The 15,987-nt window shown below is 41.5% G+C and overlaps 1 pseudogene across 1 annotated transcript; it reads left to right on the forward strand.

Moving 5' to 3' along the window:
• Nucleotides 1-13,611: 13,611 nt before the first annotated feature.
• On the forward strand, nucleotides 13,612-15,703 carry LOC307123520 (annotated as a pseudogene). Its single transcript has 3 exons — nucleotides 13,612-13,713; nucleotides 13,824-13,827; nucleotides 14,373-15,703. The product of its transcript is annotated as an uncharacterized misc_RNA (transcript).
• Nucleotides 15,704-15,987: the final 284 nt, after the last annotated feature.

Consider the following 15,987-nt stretch of genomic DNA (forward strand, 5'->3'; position numbering starts at 1 on the left):
CCAGAAAATAGAACTGCATCATTTTTCAGATGCCAGCAGTGAGGGTTATGGGCAGTGTTCATACATTAGGGTTGTGGCTGATGAACAGGTGCATTGTGCGCTGGTTATGGGTAAGGCTAGAGTAGCGCCTACGAAGGTTTTCAGCATACCACGTCTTGAGCTGACCGCAGCCACTGTTTCTGCGGCAGTAAGTCATGTTCTTAGAGAAGAGCTTGATCTGAAGGTAAATGAGGAGTTTTTCTGGACTGATTCCCAAGTAGTCCTGGGGTATATCAAGAATGAAGCCCGGCGTTTTCATGTCTTTGTAGCTAATCGTGTCCAGAAGATTAGAGACTCTACGGATCCAAGGCAATGGTTCTATGTGGAAACAAGTCAAAATCCTGCAGACTGCGCGTCTAGGGGTCTCAAGGTGGCAGACCTGATGGACTCAAGTTGGTTGATAGGTCCCAAGTTCTTATGGGAACGAGAGATTATCACTCATGAAAATCCCCCAGAGCTTCTTGTAGGTGACCCTGAGGTTAAGGTCTTGAAAATAGATGCTTGTGTAAGAAGCAGCTTTCTTGAAAGACTGTCAAGATTCTCAGATTGGAATACAGCCCTCAATACGATTGCAAGGATCAAAAGACTGGTAAACAGAGACAGTTCAGGGTTCATTAGTGTAGAGGAGAGAGAGAGAGCAGCTCTTGTGCTCATCAGAGCAGCACAAAGAGAAGCCTTCGAAGAAGAACTGAAATGGCTCAGTCAAAACCCTGCTAAACTGCCAAAGAATAACAAGTTATACCAACTTGATCCTATCCTCCAGAATGAACTGCTCAGAGTTGGTGGACGCTTAAGAAAATCTAATGCAGCATTTGAGGTGAAACATCCGGTAATTCTTCCTAAGGAAAGCATTGTCACACAACTGATACTTGACCATTGTCATAAGAAAACTCAACATCAAGGCCGAGGTCAGACCTTGAATGAACTCAGAGCCAGTGGATATTGGATATTAGGTGCAAGCAATGTAGTGGCCAAGTACATCAAAAATTGTGTTACTTGCAGAAAACTGCGTAGACCAGTTGAAGAACAACGAATGGCTGACCTTCCAGCTGACAGAGTGGAACCCTCACCCCCATTCTCTTATTCTGGCATTGACTGTTTCGGGCCCTTCTACACAAAACAAGGTCGAAAGGAATTCAAAAGGTATGGTCTGTTGTTTACATGCTTAAGCTCCAGGGCTGTACATTTAGAAATGTTAGAGGATCTCACTACCGATGCATTTCTGAATGCTCTAAGATGTTTCATAGCAATCAGAGGAGCCGTTCGACAGATTAGATCCGACCAAGGCACGAATTTCGTGGGGGCGAAGAATGAGCTGGAGAAAGGTTTGAAGGATCTGGACCAAGAGAGGATCTCTACCTATCTTGCAAGTAAACAATGTGACTTCCTTATGAATGTTCCTGAAGCAAGCCACATGGGAGGCGTGTGGGAACGTCAAATAAGGACCGTTAGGAGTGTCATGAACACTGTTCTGGCACAAGCTAAAGGAAGACTAGATGACAGCTCATTAAGGACATTTTTCTACGAGGCAATGTCAATTGTAAATAGTCGTCCCCTTACCACTAACACAATAAATGACCCAAAGAGTGTTGAGCCCTTGACGCCTAATCATCTGCTCACAATGAAGACTTCAGTGCCTCTTCCTCCTCCAGGCAAATTTGTCCGTGAAGATCTGTACGCTAGGAAAAGGTGGAGAAGAGTACAGTACTTGTCGGAGCAGTTTTGGAGCAGATGGCGCAAAGAATACCTGGCCAACATAAGCCTCAGACAGCAGTGGCACATGCCTAGAAGAAATGTTCACGTTGAAGATGTAGTAATTGTCAAAGAGGACAATGTTCCCAGAAATGAATGGAGGCTAGCTAGAGTCGTGGAGACAAGTGCAGATGATGATGGGCTTGTGCGAAAGGTTAAACTCCAAATGGGACAAAGTAAGTTAGGAAAAAAGGGAGAGCGATTGACACAAATGTCCCTTTTGGAGCGTCCAATCCAAAAGGTAGTAGTAATAGTTGAGAAAAACTCCTAAACTTATGAGAGTAACCACAAAATGGGGTTAGACAAATTAGTCTTGACATCTAAAATAGTGTCCAAATAAAAGTTAAGTAACACTGATTGTGAAAGTGTTGAAAGATAAATGAAAGTTAAGTAACAGCTTAAAGGAAAATTACAGGCTTTATTGAGTTTATCAAAACATTGAATGCTGACATAGATCCTTGTAATTTTGGTGGCAGTGTAGCTGTCGTAGATAAAGAATTTTTTTTCTTTCTGAATATTTTGGTCACTTCTTGAATGTTTTGTTTTTTGTTTGTTTTAAATGTTGTAATTCATGAATACTTGTTTGAGAATTGTATATTTGTTTTGAATTATAGTCTGGCAATAGTGACACCTACAGGAGAAAATGAGTAACATAAGACGTACCAGTCATGTGATTTGATAAGGGTGAACACGGAAAAAACATGAGGTGTTGCGCACACGAATTGAGAGCTGCGAAGATTGAAAAGACTGTTTGATAATAAGATGTCTCCTAATGTCTCCTGAATCCTGATTGGAAAGCACACGGTACGTTGTTTATATCTTGGTTATTGTTTGTTTATAATTTAAGGTACTATATGTATTTATTTCAGTTTAATAAGCTATGGGCTTAATCAAACAACGTCATGGAAAAACAATTTCATCACGAATTTGATTGTAATTTTATTTATTTTCAGTTTTTTCACGGTGTCCATTTGATGTGTCTGATGTTGATTGTCCTGAAGACATTAAATATTGAAGACATCTAAGGCATCAGTTGAAGCGTGGTTTTTCTGGTCTGGAGAAAACATTCAGGAGCCGTTATAAGGGATGTTGAGGACAAAACAACCGGTCGTTTTATGTCAGTTATACTTGCATTCAGAGAGAGGATGTGTTTTTCATGGACATCTTTAACCTGTCCCTCTCCCTGTCTGTGGTCCCCACATGCTTCAAAACGTCCACCATTGTTCCTGTACCTAAGCAGTCAAAAACACTCTGCTTAAACGACTGGCGTCCTGTTGCTCTGACCCCCATCATCAGCAAATGCTTTGAGAAACTAGTCAGAAACCACATCTGCTCTGTTCTCCCCCCCTCACTGGACCCACTGCAGTTTGCATACCGCAAAAACCGCTCCACTGATGATGCCATTTCATCAACAATTCACACTGCTCTCTCCCACCTGGAAAAGAGGAACACATATGTGAGAATGCTGTTTGTGGACTACAGCTCAGCATTCAACACCATTGTGCCCTCCATACTTGACATTAAACTCCGGGCTCTCGGCTTAAACAGCTTGTTATGCAGCTGGATCCTGGACTTCCTGTCAAACAGACGCCAGGTGGTCAGAATGGGCAGTAACATCTCCTCACCACTGACTCTCAACACTGGAGCCCCTCAGGGCTGTGTTCTCAGCCCACTCCTGTACTCTTTGTACACACATGACTGTGTGGCAACCCACAGCTCCAACACCATCATCAAGTTTGCTGACGATACGACGGTGGTAGGTCTCATCACTGACAATGATGAAACGGCCTACAGAGAGGAGGTGCACACTCTGACACGATGGTGTCAGGAGCACAACCTCTCCCTCAACGTCAGCAAGACCAAGGAGCTGGTGGTCGACTTCAGGAGGAATGAGAGAGAACACCGCCCCATCACCATCGATGGAGCACCGGTGGAGAGAGTCAGCAGCTTCAAGTTCCTCGGTGTCCACATCACAGAGGAACTCTCATGGTCCGTCCACACCGAGGCCGTTGTGAAGAAGGCTCATCAGCGCCTTTTCTTCCTGCGACGGCTGAGGAGGTTTGGAATGAGGCGGCACATCCTCACACGGTTCTACAGCAGCACCATAGAGAGCCTGCTGACTGGCTGCATCACCACCTGGTACGGCAACAGTACCGCCCGCAGCCGCAAAGCCCTGCAAAGGGTAGTGCGCACGGCCAGCTGCATCATCGGAGGTGAGCTTCCCTCCCTCCAGGACATTTACGCCAGGCGATGTGTGAAGAGAGCTCAGAGGATCATCAGAGACTCTAGCCACCCGAACCATGGGCTGCTCTCACTGCTGCCATCAGGCAGACGGTACCGTAGCATCAGATCACGCACCAGCCGACTCCAGAACAGCTTCTTCCCACAAACAATTAGACTCCTTAACTCTTGACCCATCGGGATCATAACACACACTGGACAGAATATCACTCAGCACAACCCACTGTAGATACACACACATTATATACACATTTATTTATCATTTATTATTTATCATTTATCATATAGCACCTATTGTACATTGGATCTCTACTGTGAATAATAATGGATACTGTACATTGTATATTATTATTATTATTATAGCTTAATGTATACTGTTTAATGTATGTTTAGTGTATATTGTTTAAAGTATATGTATATTGTAAGTATGTGTATATTGGTTAAAGCTGTGAGAACTACACTCACATTGTGTAAATTATTATTGTTTATTGTAGTGTTTACTGTGCTGTAAGTAATTGTGGGCGCATCAGATGTGTAATCTGATGCTGCTTTAAATGTTGTACATGTCATGACTGCTATGTTGCTCGGAACTGCACCAAGAATTTCACCTGCTGTTGCACTTGTGTACATGGCTGTGTGACAATAAAGTGATTTGATTGATTTGATTGATGTGTGTGATTCAGTGAAAAACCACAATGATCAGATACTAGGGCATCAATACATCTCAAGAGGTCCGGGTTCAGTTCAGTTGTGTAAATTTCATCAATTATGAAACAAATTTGATTCAACTATAGAGCAGAAGACAGAGTCATCATTCAGCTCAAATCAGTTCAAGTTTTGTTCTCATCTGACAGTGTCAGTGCCCTCAAATCGATGATAGACTGATGAAATCCTAATAACTCTAGCCAGGGTTAAAGGAAGTAGCAGATGTCTACAGAGTCTAAACTAAAGAATTGTATGCTTTCTACTTCAGAAAACATGGAGTACAACAGCACAACCATTCATAAGTGTTGAAATCACAAATCATAAATGCTGAGATCACTGTATATCTAAATATTTTAATCTGTATATCTGATTTTGTTTAATCTTTGATAAATAAATAAAAACTGCTGAAAAAATGACTTAATATCTACTGCAAATATTTCTTCCTTAATTTTCAGGACTTCATAAACTGAGTGATTTCCAGCAGTGCTTAAACAATAATCACACACTTGATCAGTGAGATCAACATGCCAGTTATGTGTGTCCGATTTGAGAGCACAAATCATAATCCCTTTTTAATTCCCCTCTGAAGTCTTCTTTATAAATCCCTATAAAGTCCAGATGGTTGTAGGCGTTTATAGCTGAATGAGGGCCTTTAAATATGTAAAAAGTTGCTTCTTGGCATTTGCCAATAAAAGAACATCTGACTAACAGTGTTCTGATGAATTGACAAGAATTTGTGAATTCCAAATAATGTGTTGGTCCCATTTTTGCTGTCAAAACAGCCGCTACCCATCGAGGCATGGACACCACTAGATCGCTGAAGGTGTGCTGTGGTATCTGGCACCAAGATGTTAGCAGCAGATCCTTTAAGTCCTGTAGGTTGCGAGGTGGGGTCTCCATGGATCGGACTTGTTTGTTCAGCACATCCCACAGATGCTCGATTGGATTGAGATCTGGGGAATTTGGTGGCCGAGTCAACACCTCAAACTAATTTTTGTGCTCCTCAAAGCATTCCTGAAGCATTTGTGTAATGTCTGTTAGGGTCTTTTTTATTATCAATATTTGTATTCTCTCATGTTCATTAGGATTGGATTGAGATCTGGGGAATTTGGAGGCCGAGTCAATGCCTCAAACTCATTTTTGTGCTCCTCAAAGCATTCCTGAAGCATTTGTGCTTTGTGGCGGCGCATTATCTGCTGAAAGAGCCACAGCCACAGGGAATACCGTCACCATGAAAGGCTGGACATGGGCTCAACAATGCTTAGGTAGGTGGGACGTGTCAGAGTCACATCCACATGGATGCAGGAACCAAGGTTTCCCAGCAGAACATTGCCCAAAGCATCACTGCCTCCGCCGCCACGCCTTCTTCCCATAGTGCACCTGGTGCCATGTGTTCCCCAGGTAAGCCACGCACACACACCCGGCCATCCACCTGATGTAGAAGAACACGTGATCATCAGACCAGGCCACCTTCTTCCATTGCTCCGTGGTCCAGTTCTGATGCTCACGTGCCACTGTTGGTGCTTTGGGCGGTGGACAGGGGTCAGCATGGGCACCCTGACTGGTCAGCGGCTGTGCCGCCCCATACGCAACAAACTGAGATGCTCTGTGTATTCTGACACCTTTCTATCAGAACCAGCATTAACTTCTTGAGCAATAAAGTGACCCATATGAGAAATAATTCAGCACTATTTCATTAGAATGAAATAAGATAATGAGAATTTAAGTGATCAAATGCAACTGTAATGTCTGTTAGGGTCTTTTTTTATTATCAATATTTGTATTCTCTCATGTTCATTGGGTTTGATTCATCCAAGGTTTTCCAGCATTATACTTGAATGTCCTTGCTGTTTTGGATGCCTTAAGTTAAACTTTAACCAAAGGTGCGGTCTGACCTAATTTACAACATAACCAAAGGTGATCATAAAGTCTGGTGTCATACAACACTAACCAGGAAGTCAAACCCAATCTTGTGTGTTGACAAAAGCAAAACTGTGTCAGTGAGAATATAGAAAAACACCTTCAAGAAGGATTTCTGAGACATTCGTTTCTGAACAGTCGCAAAACTTGGCATTTATCAATATGGACGTGAGCGGTGGCTATGATCGAATCTCACATCTGGCGGAGAATTGAAATGACAGGGTAAAAATGCAGCGCTCCATGTGTCTGTCTGTGCTCATTACCTCTTTCCATCTGCAAATTTGAGCAAACTACTGTTCAGTTCAAGTTCCATTTTGAGCTTTGAAAGAAGCTAAAATGTTCCATGGATTTTCAAAGTTGTTCAGTTCATTCAAGAACTTCAGCAGTCCTGAAATAGAGTAACATGCAGACCGGGGGAAAGCCTCAGTGATTCATGGGGCTTCATTTGCCCATCTACAGCAAAAGGTCAACAGGCAAACAAGACATGAGAGACAAAAGGGGAATCCACGGAACAGGCAAGTAATCCAAAACCAAGAGACAACAAACCAGGAAGAACACTCAGAAATGCAGCGTTACAACAAACAAGACTTAACAATAAATGACAAGGTAAATATGTTTTATATAGGCTGGGCTAAACAGGGTAATGAGACACAAGTGGATGCAAACAGGGATGATGAGTCCGGGCAGTGAGTTGTGGGAAATATCAGTCTCTTCCCTGTATCAGTCTCTTCTCGCTTCTTTCTCTAGTAACGTCTCCACTGCTAAAACTACATACTATCACAACAAAATACACAACTGCTCTGACTCTCGTGCAATCTTCAGAACGTTCTCTTCGCTCCTCTGTCCCCCCCCCCCCCCCTTCATCAACTCTTACAGCTGATGACTTTGCATCATTTTTCACACAAAAAACCTCCTCCATCAGCAGCCAATTCTCCGCACCACATACCGACACGCACATCTCAACAACCATAACACATACACTCCCCTCTTTTTCTCTGCTCTCTGAAGCAGATGTCTCCAAACTCATCCTTTCCAACCACCCCACTACCTGTCCGCTTGACCCTATCCCCACTCACCTCCTTCAGGCCATTTCTTCTTCTGTTACTCCTGCACTCACTCACATTGTCAACACCTCTCTTCACGCCGGGACCTTCCCCACAGCATTTAAGCAGGCTCGGGTAACCCCACTGCTTAAGAAACACTCTATGAACCCAGCACTTTTAGAAAACTACAGACCGGTATCCCTTCTGCCTTTCATTGCAAAGACACTCGAGCGAGTTGTTTTTAACCAGCTCTCTACGTTTCTTGAACAGAACAACCTCCTGGATATCAACCAATCAGGCTTCAAAAGCGGCCACTCAACTGAGACTGCCCTGCTCTCGGTTACGGAGGCACTGAGGCAGGCAAGAGCGGCTTCCAGATCCACAGTACTTATCTTACTGGATTTGTCTGCTGCTTTTGACACAGTTAACCACCAGATCCTCCTGTCAACTCTCATGAAGATGGGCATCTCAGGAACTGCTCTCCAGTGGCTCAAGTCTTACCTCTTAGGTAGGTCCTTCAGGGTGTCATGGAGAGGTGAAGTGTCTAAGTCACATCATCTAGCCACTGGCGTTCCCCAGGGCTCAGTGCTTGGACCACTTCTCTTCTCCATCTACATGTCATCACTGGGATCGGTCATTCAGAAACATGGCTTTTCCTATCACTGCTATGCAGACGACACTCAACTCTACTTCTCATTTCAACCAGATGATCCCACGGTTGGTGTTCATATTGCTGCCTGCCTAACAGACATTTCTGCCTGGATGAAGGAGCATCACCTGCAACTCAACCTTGCAAAGACTGAACTGCTTGTGGTCTCAGCCAACCCAGCACTTCATCACAATCTCTCCATTCAGCTAGGATCATCAACCATAACTCCGTCCAGGACAGCCAGGAATCTTGGAGTTGTGATCAGCTAAAATTCACTGACCACATTACTGCAACAACCCGGTCCTGCAGATTTGCATTATACAACATTAGGAAGATTAGACCCTTCCTATCTGAGCTGACCACACAACTCTTGGTCCAAGCTCTTGTTCTCTCCAGACTGGACTACTGTAATGCTCTTCTAGCAGGCCTTCCGGCATGCACTATCAAACCCTTGCAACTGATCCAGAATGCAGCGGCGAGGGTGATCTTTAACGAGCCGAAGAGAGCACACGTCACGCCTCTCTTCATCAGACTCCACTGGCTACCAATAGCCGCTCGCATCAAATTCAAGGCACTGGTACTCGCCTTCAAAGCAACCACTGGCTCTGCACCAATATACCTTAACTCGCTTGTTCAGACATACACACCCTCCAGGAGTTTGCGTTCTACCAGTGAACGACGCCTTGTGGTGCCATACCAGAGAGGCATGAAATCACTGTCACGGACCTTTTCCTGGACTGCCCCCACCTGGTGGAATGACCTGCCTATCTCAATTCGAGCAGCCGAGTCTGTAGCCATTTTCAAAAAACATCTAAAGACGCATCTCTTCCAGCAGCACCTGACCAATCAAGAATAGCACTCAACATTCTATTCATTTTTCTGTCTGTCTAATTTATTTACATTAAAAAAAAAAAAAAAAAAAAAAAAATCCTGTGTGTTCTGTGTTAGATTAACTGAGACTTGTTACAGCACTTGCATACTGTAGCCTCTGACTGTTGTAGTTGCTTCTATTGCTCTCATTTGTAAGTCGCTTTGGATAAAAGCGTCTGCTAAATGACTAAATGTAAATGTAAATATAGTTTGTGAGGGAATGACAATATTCCGGAGTGCAGTGCCCTCTGGTGGATAAACCTGGCACTCTACTATGGAGGTCAATGGCTATCATCAGCTGTTGGGTTATCAAAATATCTTCTTTGTGTTCAACAGAAGAAAGAAACTCTAAGGTTTGGAACAACAGACTTCACATTGATTAAATTATCAATTGGCATTCTGAATACATACTACATTTAATCCTGGGAAAAGCGAGATTAAATAATTTTCAGTTTAAAAAATAGCAACACAACAACATGCTCTATAATCATTTCATTTGGATGAATTCCAGGGAGAGTGTCATCACTTTTGGGTTAACAAAGAGAAAGTGTAGCTCAGGGCCACAATGGGGAGATGATGTGATCATTAATATTTTCCTAATCCACAGCTATCTTGAGTTGTCCATCACCTTAAACAGCATACAGGTATTACAAAAAGAAAAATAATGCACTGTTGTTTCTGACTTTCTTTGCAACAAAGTATGTGTATCAGTTAACACTGTAAAAAACAAAAACTCACTTAAAAAGCCAAGAGTCAACTAACTAAACAACTGGCCAACTAAAAGAAACACTGATCACCATAATGGTAACCATAATGGTAAATATTTTCAATAAAACATCAACATCTAAACCTCTGTTTATTCTCAAAAAGAGCTTCTGTAGATAAATGGCAGAAATGAAGTCAGCCTGGTTGGTAATAAGTGAAGCTGGTGATGCTGTTTGCGCAACACATTCTCACTCCCACCTCGTCACATATTGACGCTTGAAAATGTACACCTCACTTGTGAAAATAGTACCAGTGATTAAAAAACTATTATATTATTTTAATATAAAAATTTAAGTATGAAAATTATTTTCAAATAAGTATTTTCTTTATAAAAGACAATAAAATCCTTTTTCCAAAAGGTATATTTTGAAAAGGGGGGATCGTCTAATATTCGGAACAATACGGAAGCTATATACAGTATTTTTTTTCATATATTTTGGTATTATTATTTGTTCATATTTTCTGCTTGGATCTATTTTGGCTGTGTTTATCAGTGATGGAGGCTGTCTGTTATTTGAAGGGTTTTAACTAAAAAAAAGGGTTAAATTAGAACATCTGCCTTAGAAGAGGTTTCAGTCTGCAAACAAACGAGCACCAACATGCTCAGGGTTTCTTCACCTCAGGTGACTTAATTTCACACAGTAAAATTTCAAAATAAAGGAGGAGTCTGTAATGCACACAAGTGGTCTGACTTCTGTCCGCCTGACGTGTTTTCCAGAACAGAGGCTCTGATAGAGGCGTCCTCTCTCACCTCCAGCTCCCCATGACACGACTGAATGAAAAGTGCTTTAGGCATCACCTTGACAGCATCGGACTACGGACAATCTGACTATGGACAGGCTTCAACAAGCCTTGGAACATAGTTTCTGAAAAAATAATTAGGCTACAAAACATACATATACAGTACAGAGGTGGTTCGAGGATTTCAAACTCAGGGTGGATTAGCCTTCAGTGAGAATGTGTATCGAAAGACCATTGCCTAAATGATGCCTCTTTATATTACTATATAGCAGGGTTTTTCAAAGTCAAAGACAGTGGACATCTCTTCTTACACAACATACACTACTTATTTTGACACATAAGAGTGTGTATTGTCCCCTTTAAAGGGATAGAAAATAATCTGACGATTTACTCACCCAAAATCTTTCAGATGAATACAATCTGAGTTATATTAAAAATAGTTAATAAAGGCCTTCTGAAGTGAAGCCATGCGTTTGTGTAAGAAAAATATCCATATTTAAAACTTTACCAACTATAATAGCTGGCTTCCAGCCATAGGCAAGTCTAGTCGCGGACATATTGACGAACACAGAGCGCAGAGGATAGAGCCAAACAAAACTTACATCCTACGTCATACGTCGGGTCAAAGGTCACTCTTGCGCCGGAACTAGAACTGCCTACGGTCAGTTAATATAGTTCATAAAGTTCTCAAGCCACACTTAGCAACAAGCAGGTGGAGCTCGTCATATGCCTCAAAGGTTTAACAAAATACTGGATAAATATTGATAAACAGGCCCGGATTGGCCATCTGGAAAATTCCCAGCTCTCCTGCTCTGATATTTGCTGTATTTCATGATAAAATACTGGAAATGAAGAAAAACTGCTACACATACAAGTGAAGAATCTCGGGCTCTTTGCTGCCCAACATCCGCAGACATGTGATGAAGGAAACCGCACTGAATGATCTTCTACAAGAACATGATGCATGTCCGTTCAGAGGAAGTGACCTCACATATTGGCTGAAAGAGAGAGAAAGAGAGTCTGAGATCATTAACTCAGTCCTCAGACAGCTGAAGGCTTGTGGTGCGCAGGTGGAAGTCAACATAGATGCCATCATGATGGATCTGGAGGTTGGGAATCTGGTCAGCTACACGTTTACTTCATTGAACTGCTCAGATGTGCTGCTGCTTCATCAATCTTCCAATCTGAGTCTTTCAACAAAAGGAGAAACCGATCAAAAACATCCTGGTTTCAAGCAAAAGTCTTGGCTCAGTACTGAGATTAAAAAGACAATGAGGGGAAACTTGGAGATATTTAAGAACTTGATTGATTCAAAAGACCGTAAACCAGCCAAGTTCATTGTGTCCTCAAAGGAAATGGAGAATAATACTGGTTCCTGCCTTCTTCTGTATGAACATGGATGTGATGAAGGGGTTTGCTTTACTCCTCCATCCAAACCAGCCTGTCCAGTCATCGAAGAGGTCAAAGGTAAGACTGTGGTTCTGAAGGTGGTTCCTCCATCATGTCCTGCTACATTACTGTAGCAGGACATGATGGAGGAGCTCAGATTACTGTATAAACCGAAGCAAGACAGTCTGGACATCTGGGGCTTCATTTATAAAACTTTGCGTAGGATTTGTGTCAGAAGTGGCGTACGGATGAAACATAGGACGTGCGTACGCACAGAAATATTGGGATTTATAAAACCGTGCGCACACACATCCTACGCAGTTTTCCCTTAATAAATCACAATCAATTCTAAATGTAGCGTAGCTTTTGCGGCTTCATGTCAAGCCCATAGTTGCCCATAAATAGTCAGTGAAAAAGTTAATATTCATCGATTGCGAAATCATGGCAAACACAGAGAGGAAATAAAAAAAACGTAACTTAATTCAATGTGAAGTAGCAGTTATCGTTGGCAAGGTTGAAAAGAGGAGAAAAATGTTGTTTTGGAGGGCACAGTGTGGGCATTACTAATGCCAAAAAGGCACTTGAGTGGCAAAAGGTTGCAGACGCCGTAAATGCTGTAGCCTCAGAACCTCGGACCATGGCCCAAATAAAAAAGAAATGGTCGGACATCAAAGTCGAGGCAAGAAAGCGTCTAGCACTCCATCGCCAGAGTGTGGCCTCGTTTGCCAGCAAGTCTTCTTGCTGTCTGAAGATGCGTTCACTCCGAATCCTTCCATTTGCCACATCTTCAAGAGCGCAAGATCAGCCATTGTGCGTCATTATGCATTGTGATAGGGCATTTTATTTCCATCCATTTCATTGCATCTGACAAGCTACAGATGTTTGTTATAATCTACGTGGAAATGGGACATAGTTCAGTGCAAATGTAATGTCTTGCAGCTTTCTGAATGGTTGAGACAGACGTCATACGTTATTTTATCAAAAATAAAACTAAAGGCATGAATACCATGATTCCGTAGCTGATGAAGACATTTTACTATGAAAGCAACTTTCCCTAGTGGACAATTAATACATCTATCTATCTATCTATCTATCTATCTATCTATCTATCTATCTATCTATCTATCTATCTATCTATCTATCTATCTATCTATCTATCTATCTATCTATCTATCTATCTATCTGTCTGTCTGTCTGTCTGTCTGTCTGTCTGTCTGTCTGTCTGTCTGTCTATCTATCTATCTATCTATCTATCTATCTATCTCCCTAATTATCGATCTATCTATCTAATCGCATCTATATCTGCTCCGCCAGACGGACACATTGACGATCAGTTTTGTACATTAGCCATTTTCCCGTCAAGTTTGCTTTTTATAAATACCAATTATTGCGTGGAGAGCGGCGTACGTCTTCTTTTGTGCGTATGCAACGTTTATAAATGAGGCCCCTGAACCTGTGCTGAAGGGTCAACACACAGTTACTCCTGCAATGACTGCAATGACTGATCTGAGAGCAGAGACGGAGTATGAGATCAAATGTGCGGCAATGGGGAAACTCAACTACACCAGAGAAAGTGATCTGATCAGAGTCACAACACAGGTATGAAGAGAGACATTTTTTAAGAGACTTATTTAAAGTATATGTAGCTATATGATAGGAGTACTTTATAGATTAATCAGTTGTTAATTCGTATTAAATGTGTCTTTCAGCAAAGTACATGGAAACAAGCAGTTATGGGCGAGTCTATCAACTTTTGATACATTTCTAATACCTTTTTTAATGGTGTCATTTTCACACAAATTGCTGTGAGATTGTAAAAGACAGACAAAATTACAAAAACAAGGATGAATGATGTTTGAGAGGCAACATGTATTAGTCTTACCAATAGCAATACAATAATTTAATATACAATTTAATATGAATATAACAGATTTAATGCTCCGTTGAACTACAGAGAAATGGTGCTTTAACGGGAGCAACACCACAAACACTAAGCCATGTGACACCACATTTATTTGCATTGTTGTCATGTTTTTCTTGACAATAATTGTTTCCAAACTAGTTTTCACAAAAAAAAATCCTTGCATGGAAACCTGGCTAGTGACACAGAATGCAGTTTCTCCCTCAAGCATTATAGACATACCATTATGAATTTAGCTGAAACTGCTGTAAAGCAATGAGTATTGTGAAAAATTATATATAAATCAAATTTAACTTGTTTGTTTTGTGTGCGACTGACCTTGTCTTTTTCTTAGCAGGTGTAACACATGAGGTTGAGGATGTGAGGATTGTGCTGCTGGGCAAGATGGGTGCTGGGAAAAGTGCATCAGGAAACATCATATTGAGAAGAGAAGCATTTAAATTAACAATTAAATCAATTTCAGTGACCAGAGACTGTCAGAAAGAAACGACTGAGTTCAACAGAAGAGAGATCACTGTGATCGACACTCCAGGCCTGTTTGATACTGGAGTTGATAATGTTGAGATCAAGAAGGAGTTTGTAAAGTGTGTCTCAATGACGGCACCTGGTTTCTTCTGGTGATTCCACTGGGACGATTCACTCAAGAGGAGAAAGATGCCGTGAAGATGACCCACGAGACTTTTGGAGACACATCCAGAATGTACACCATAGTGCTGTTCACTAGAGGAGATGAACTTAATGGAAGAAGAATGGAAGATTTCATTGAAGAAAATGACAGCTTACAGTACCTCGTCCATCAGTGTGGAACGAGATACCACGTGTTCAGTAATAATGAGACTACAGATCAGACGCAGGTTTCTGAGCTGCTGGAGAAGATTGACTGGATGATAAAAGCAAACGGAGGGAGTTTCTACACCAATGAGATGTTCCAGCAGGTGGAGAAGAACATCCAAGAGGAACAGGATATAATCATGAAAGAGAAAGAAGAAGAGATCAAGAGAAAAGAAGAAGAGCTGAGAGCCAAATACGAAGCAGAAATAGAACAAATGAAGAAAGAAAAAGAGAGAAATACAGGAGATGGAACTGAGAAAAGGTGAGGAGAAGTTCAAAAACACAGAAGAGGAGATCAAGAAAGAAACAGATGAAATTCTACGAGAAGAGCTGCAGAGGAAACTAGAGGATGAGCAGAAACTATCTGAAGAAGAGAATAAAAGACAAGAAAAGGCTTTAGAAAATCGTCAACAGAACTTCATAAAATACCTGGAAGAAAAGCATAAAAAAGACAAACAAAATCTCCAGAAGAGAATTCAACATGAATCAAGAGAACAAGTGGAACGTGAATATCTTATACACCTTAAGAGAGAAGTGGATAAAGATTTAGAAAAAGCTGGAAAAAAATCAAAGGAGGAAAATGCTGCAGCTTTACAAGTCGATGAAGCAAAACCTGTATATAGATCAAATCCAGCTTGTGACTTGAGATCCTACACTAACGAGATTCTCCAGCGGGTGGAGAAGAAGATCAGAATTCAAAGATTGAAGAAAGTCAAATATGTTGCAGACATTGAAAAATATAAGAACGAATACGAGAGAGAAAGACACGAGACGGAGAATGAACTGAGAAAAAGAGAAGATGAGCTTAGAAAAGAAGAAGAGGAGCTCAAGAAATGAAAATGTACGATAAGAGCTGTAGAGAAAACTGGAGGAGAAGCAGAAAGAATTTGAAGAGGAGAAGGAAATCAGAAGGAAAAACATGGAAGAAAATGTCCTATCAAATGAAATGGCTATACTTATTCACATTGGAGACTGCCTCGATACGGATGACCGATTACAAGCTCTGCTCTCACAGATAGAAAATAGTTATATTCGGACCATTATAGCAAAAAAAATGATCAACTTAAAAAATTTACTTCATGCGGTAACATCAACAATAACTGGTTTTGTTGAATTGAAAT

The sequence above is a fragment of the Gobio gobio genome (genome assembly GCF_949357685.1).
Source record: "Gobio gobio genome assembly, chromosome: 1".
Classification (NCBI taxonomy): Eukaryota; Metazoa; Chordata; class Actinopteri; order Cypriniformes; family Gobionidae; genus Gobio; species Gobio gobio.